This window comes from Chrysochloris asiatica, unplaced genomic scaffold (genome assembly GCF_000296735.1).
Source record: "Chrysochloris asiatica unplaced genomic scaffold, ChrAsi1.0 scaffold00013, whole genome shotgun sequence".
NCBI classification, from domain to species: Eukaryota; Metazoa; Chordata; class Mammalia; order Afrosoricida; family Chrysochloridae; genus Chrysochloris; species Chrysochloris asiatica.
Genome location: NW_006408531.1, coordinates 21,823,578 through 21,830,675, shown reverse-complemented (window position 1 = coordinate 21,830,675; position 7,098 = coordinate 21,823,578). Strand labels below are relative to the sequence as shown.

The 7,098-nt window shown below is 38.3% G+C and overlaps 1 pseudogene; it reads left to right on the top strand.

Moving 5' to 3' along the window:
* Positions 1–4,915, top strand: part of LOC102840266 — a 122,136-nt pseudogene extending 117,221 nt beyond the window's left edge.
* The last annotated feature ends 2,183 nt before the right edge of the window (positions 4,916–7,098 follow it).

Below are 7,098 nucleotides of genomic sequence, written 5' to 3'. Positions count from 1 at the left end.
TGTATCTGACAGTGTTTCTCTGCTATTCATAGAGTTTTCAGTGACTAGCGATTCGGAAGTAGTTTGTCGCTCTTTCTTCCTAGTCTGTCTTTGTTTGGAAGCTCATCTGAAACCTGTCCACCATGGGTGACCCTGCTGGTTATTTAAAATACCAGTGGCATAACCCTCAGAATAACAGCAATTCAAACCACCACAGCATGACAGACAGACGAGTGGCGGTTGTGTGGTCGCTGTTAAACATGAATATCCTTATGCTAGCTAGGGCCCTTAAGTTCAGCTCAAAGGTGGGATTTCCGTCCTCGGATGTCGTGTCAGTCAAGAGGCGGAAGCACAGCAGGGGCAACAAGGTTATAATGAGACACTTTGGGCTGTGCTTTTGGGTCTCTAAGTTGTTCGAGCCCGCCTCAAAGCCACAATCCAAGGCTAGGCTGGGATGCTGCCCTCACATCTGGGGTAAGTAGGACAGCCTGGCTGGCGGCTGCAGTCTCTTCCCGCTAGGCAGCATCCCCCTTCATCCTGATCTCCAGACACCTCTCACCCCGCCGTTCTATGGTCTGGGTTTCATTTAACACCTCCACCAGGTCTGCACAGTTCTCGCACATCGTTCAGCCGCCACCCCCTCCATTAGCGAGACCGTTTACTTGTGCTTTATTAAATATTCAAAGGCTTTCAATTGTTTGGACTGTGACAAGCTATGGATAATATTGTGAAGAATGGGTGTTCCAGAAAACTTAATTGTGTTTATGAGGACATGTACAAAGACCAAGAGGCAGTCATTTGAGCAGAGCAAGGGAAATTTGAATGGGTGAGAATCAGAAAAGGTGTGCCCAGGGTTGTATGCTTTCACCATCCATATTCAATCTTCATGCAGAGTGTATAATCTAAGATGCTGGTTTATATGAAGAACAAGGCATCAGGATTGGAGGAAGACTCATTAACAACCTGTGATATACAGAGGAAGCAACCTTACTTCTTAGAAGTGAAGAATTCGACTTAAAATACTTACTGGTGAAAAAGAAAGACTGCAGCCTTCAGTATGGATCACACCTCAGCAATGTAAAGAAAAACAAATCCTCACCTGGTTAAACAAATAAATGGAGAAAAGATTGAAGTTGTCAAAGACCTCATTTTGCTTGAATTTGCAATCAACACTCATGGAAGCAGCAGTTAAGAAATCAAATGACATACTGCACTAGGCAAATCTGCTGTACAAGACCCCTTTAAATGTTCAAAAGTGATGATGTCAATTTGAAGACTAAGGTGCACCTGCCCTAACCCATGGTATTTTCAATCAACTCATGCATTGAAAAGTTCCACGATGAATAAGGAAGATTGTTGAATAGATGCATTTGCATTATGGATGCATTTAATCATTATTTGAATTACTAAAATTATCATGACTGCAAGAAGAACAAACCAACGTGCATTGGAAGAACTACAGCAGAATGCTCCTTAGAAGCCAGGATGGCCAAACTTTTCCTCTCAGGCTTCAGACCTGCTACCAGGAGGGACGTTAGGAAAGCGATGGGTCAGCTGAAATGGATGGCCCCAATGTGATGGATTGACACCGTGGCAGCAGCAATAGACTCAAGCAAGACAACAATTGTGAGGACGGTGCAGGACCTAGGAGTGTTTCATTCTTTCATGCAAAGGGTATTTTGTCCATAGGTCCACCTCACCTAACAACAACAGCATGACTATTAGAGAAATCATTGGTTTCTAAAATCAGAGAGTGTTCGAAACTTTGCTGTTTGATGTCATATGGAGAGTGAAGCACACAATTTTTCTTTCCTGGAGGTTTTCAGCCACCTTTGACACTGAGAAGCAGCCTTGATTTTCAAGCCATGCACCAAGCTTCAGAGAAGGGGTTTCTGGGCCTAGTTCACATATATTTTAACTTTGTTGTGTCTAAAGATAAAGGACCCTCAGTCCACTTTGCAGCCCCAACCTCATATTGACCCTTTCCCCTACAGCTGTGTTTTGCTTTGAGTTTATGAAAACACTGCTTCTTTCAAAACCTATCCTATCTTTATTTCTTTCTGTGGTGAGATGTCCCATGGTTCCTCTGGTTTTGTCTCCCTTATTGCAACAAGTCAATAAACCTGATTTTTCACACTATAGGCTGGCCCTTCTGGTGAACTTTGACTGCTTGGGCAAAGACACATAGTATTGGTGATTGTTTTCAGATAAAACGATTGTCTTTCTTCCTTGTATCTTGTGCTTTTCCAATCTAGCTGACAAAAGAAAAAAACTTCCGGTTTTTCATAATTAGGAAAATTTAGATATTATGACTTTTGAGAACAATCAAACACAGAAGTCTCACATTATACATTACATACAATAGTGTATCACAAAGCTAATCATACGTAAATGAATGCATGGTGAAGTTATTGGTGGTTTATTTTCATTTCTTGAACTTTTTTTTTCTCCCCCTAAAGTTATTACAATAAAAATATATTCCTATGCTTTAACATTAGAAATTAGCAGAGCTGTCACTCAGTTCCTTGTCTTTGCTACAACATGTTGATCCAGACTGAACTCTGAACTGTCTGCAGTCTTCAGGCCTGGAGGCAGAGATCCTGGTCTTTTGAGAAGTGGAGTGGTAGACAGGATTGTAGGAATCTTTTCCAAACACACAGAAGTAATTGCATTAGGAGATTATCAGTAAAAATTCAAGAACAAGGTGACAGGTGGTCTTATTTTAATAAGGTGCTATGTCATATATTAAGAACATATTATAAAGAATAGTCTTGTCATCTTTTCATGACTAATCATATTTGAAACATCAATTATATCTCGTGGGAAAAGAACTAAATGGCAGCATTAAAGAAAATGTATTAAACAAGTATTTTACTAAATGGAAGAGGCTAGATAAGCCAATAGATTTAGCAAACAAGGAAAGAAATGTGTTGGCTGTAAGACATGTTTCAACAGCATCAAAGTGAAGTTAACTGTAGAGTTCAGATAAAAAAAGTTTTCAAAGATTTTGTCAAAACAGACAAGTCAGTAATTGACAGCATCAACAGCAACAATCAGTAATAAGGCTAGACCTGAAATCAAAATTAACTTAAAAATTAACAAAATAGATTGAACCTAAATTAATTATTATTTTCATAAAAAGCTTCTAAAATTTCAAATTAAAATAATTTCTATTCAAATTTCTATTACCCTTCCTAAAGTAAAATAAGTCTTTCAGCATTTATACCAGTATTTCTCATGTCCTATGAATGGCAGAAGCCGTATTTGAAGCAAACTGGTATTCCTGCTGAAATTGCACATCGGCATCAGTTAAAGTCAGACTTTGAAGAGTGTGCCTCTGAAATAATACTGTTGTTGGTTAAGTGTTGTTGAGTCAGTTCCGACACACAGTGACTACACAGGGTTTCTAAGGAGCGAATGGTAGGTTTGACCGCTGACCTTGCAGTTAGCTGTCCAGTGCTTATTCTACAGAAATAATACTAGACATTTGGTATTTGTCTCTTCCCAAAATCTATTCAGAAAAGAAGAACCTTACTCAGGAAAGATGTCCATTCAGCAGAAATCAAAAGAAAATTCCTCTAAAGTTATTTTTTAAAGTGAAGACAAAAATTTAGAAGCACAAATTCAGTCTTTTCAAAAGAATAGAGCACACAAAAAATTTGGTCCCAAATAAATCATAAAATCAATGGTTAAACCTTCTAGTGAAAATAAAGTAAATTGGCCTGAATCAAGACTAAGCATGAGTGTAAGATCAATAAAGGATAAGAAAAAGCTACTAACTTCATTGATAAAAATAGGATGAATGTGAAAGAGCATTCACAAGAAGAATTTGCAAAAAAGAATCTATCTCAGAAAAAAACTAGTACGTGAAACCTTAAAATCATATGAAAAGCATTACCAGAAACCACAAAGACTACAACAGTTAACAGACATTTCAGCAAGAGCTTTGCACAGTAGGGTAATTCAGGGTCAAGTTCATGCAGTGAAACAGAGTTTGCCACCAGCATTAAAGAGAACAAAAGCAACAGCCAAAGGAAATCTACTGAAGGTAAAGCAAGTCAAAAGCATGAAAGGTACTGGAAATACAATCGGATTCTCATGAGGACAAATATTCTGTAATTAATGAAGTCATAAATTCCCTTAAAGGAAAACAAAACAAAACAAATACAAAGTAGAACACCAGACAACTTGTAGTTCTCGGTGAGTTCAATGATCTGAAAAAACATCTTCAGAAGATTTCTAGAAAAGAAGAAACAAAACCTGTGCCTGTAACTTATTCTGAGTTAAAAAGACAAAAAATGACTATTTCAGTGGTCTCTAAAAAGAATGAGAAATTGAAGAAGTCAGTTCATACACAATTGAAAATGAGTGCAAAACCACCCAAAGTCCACATCCATCAATGCCTGAACAAAGTACAGATAATGAGCAAGAACAATCAAGGTAGCATTGTCCAGCTCTGTGAAGAAATTGCTGGTGACACTGAGTCAGATATTGTAGAGGTAAAAAAGGGAACTGGAAAACACTAAGGAGGAGAAGCCTACAGAAATAAAATAGGAAGAGATTCATGTTGAAGGCAAGTTCTTCACCAGAAGGAAACAAATCAGCACGTTCAATATGATTGTTTCTTCCCCAGTAGAAAAACAAACCCTGTGAAGTGTATACTAAATAAAATAAACAGCTCAACTCAAGAGAACTCCAATTGGACTAAAATTAAATTCTCAAAATTCAGCTCTGTGCAGCAAAATAAGTGGGACTTTCAAAATTGCCCCCAAATGGGGCTCATTATAAACCAGTTTCTTACCATCAACTTTAGAAATGCATCAGCTTGTCACTCAAAGTACATTTAGGGACAAAACCACATGATGATAAAAATATAGCTTGCCAGAAGGAAAAAAAATAAAATAATTTTATTCTGATGTTAAAAGTCATAATATAGTGGAGTCCTGGTGTGGTGCTCCAGGATAATGCACTGGACAATGCTGCAGGATAATGCAAGGTCAGTTTGAGCCTTAGGCTTGGCAGTTCAAATCACTTCTTGGAAACCCTATACAGGGTCCTTATGAATCAGAACAAACTCAATGGCACTTAACAACAACAACACAGGAAGGGTACCTAAAATTTGTTATTTGGATAATCAGATAAAACCTCCTACTGAACCACCATTATTGGATTGTCCGATGAAACATGTTATTACTTTAGTTTGAAATTTAAGTTTGTGTTTGGAATCCAAACTTGACAATGCTCTAGTGGAAGATCCCACTACCATATCAACTCTGCTTACTCAAGCAAAAATTGATACAGGAAAAAGTAAATTTTGGGGTTCAGCTCTCAAAGAAGACATCTCAATAACCAAACATCTCAAAACAGTGGTAACAGGGAGATACCACTAAATCATTGCCTAAGTGCAATTCGCATTTGGAGATAAAATTTCCACACGATTTAAAACTAAAAGAAGCTGATGAAAAACAGTTAATCATAGGGCAAAAAGATTTGGAGCTGTTTCCTCATTTCTAAGGAACAGTCTGTCTGTACTTCTTCCAAGACAGATTTGTTTGTTTTTCTGACAGTCCATGATACTTTCAATATTCTTCACCAATACTAAACTTCAAATGTATCCACTCTTCTAAGGTTCATTGCCCAACTTTCACATGCCTATGAGGCAGTTGAAAGTACCATAGCTTGGGTCAGGCACACCTTAGTCTTCAAATTGGCATCTTTGCTTTTTAATATTTTTAAAAAGGTCTTTTGCAGCAGATTTTCCTAATGCAATAAATACTTCATCTACATGTTGCAGGTTATTAATGAATCTTCTTATACTGATGCCGCGTTCTTCTTGATATAATCCAGGTTCTAGGATAGCTCTGGTAGCGTAGTGGTTACGAATCGGGCTGCGAACCTTAAGGTCAGCGGTTCGAAACTACCAGCCGCTCCGCGGGAGAAAGATGAGGCTTTCTACTCCCGTAAAGATTTATACCCTCGGAAACCCTGTACAGGGTCGCTATGGGTCGGACCCGACTCGATGGCACTTAACAACAACAACATACAGATCGAACCTGTGTGGTGAAAGGATACAACCCTAGTGCACATTATTCCTGATTTTAAACCATTAAGTGTTCCCTTGTCCTCTTCAAACAACTGCCTCTTGGTCTGCATACAGGTTCTTATGAGCACAATTAAGTATTCTGGAATACTAATTCTTTGCAATGCTGTTTTTGTTGTGTGCTGTAGAGTAGGTTCCAACTCACTGTAGCCCTGTATTGAGTTTCAGAGCAGCAGCTGGTGGGTTTGAACTACAAAACTTATGGTTAGCAGTCTAGCGCTTATCCTACAACACCACAGTAGAACTCCATTGAAAATGTCATTCATAGTTTATTATGATTCACATAGTAAAATGACTTTGCATAGTCAACTGTTGTTGTTAAGTGCTGCCAAGTTAGTTCTGACTCATAGTGACCCTGTATAGGGTTTCTGAGGAGTGGCTGATAGGTTTGAACCACCAAACTTGTGGCTAGCCATCCAGGAAAGCACAAGTTAACATCTTTTTGGTATTCTCTGTTTTCAGCCAAGATCCCTGTTGCGTCAGCAATGACATCCCTCATTCCTCTGCATCTTCTGAACCTGACTTGAATTTCTAGCAGTTCCCAATTGATGTACTGAGGTAACTATTTTTGAATTGTTTTCAGTAAAATTTTACTTGCATGTGATCTTAATGGTATTGTTTGATGATTTCTGCATTTCATTGTGTTACCTTTCTTTGGAATTGGTGCAACTATGGATTGTTGCCAGTCAGTTGCCTAGGTTGCTGTCTTCCAAATTGAATTCCTTGGTATAGATGAGTGAGTGATTCCAGTGCTACACTGCATCAATTTGTTGAATGATTTCAGTTTGTGTTCCATCAATTCCTGGAACCAATGTCCTCAATGCAGCTTGGACTTCCTCCTTCAGTACCATTGGTTCTTGATCATCTGCTACCTCTTGAAATGGTTGAACATCGACCATGTGTACAATGACTCTGTGTATTCCTTCCATGTTCTTCTGATACTTTCTGCATCATTTAATATTTTGCCCATAAGTCCTTCAGTATTTCAAGCTACTTTTTTCCTCAGTTCTTTTGGCTTA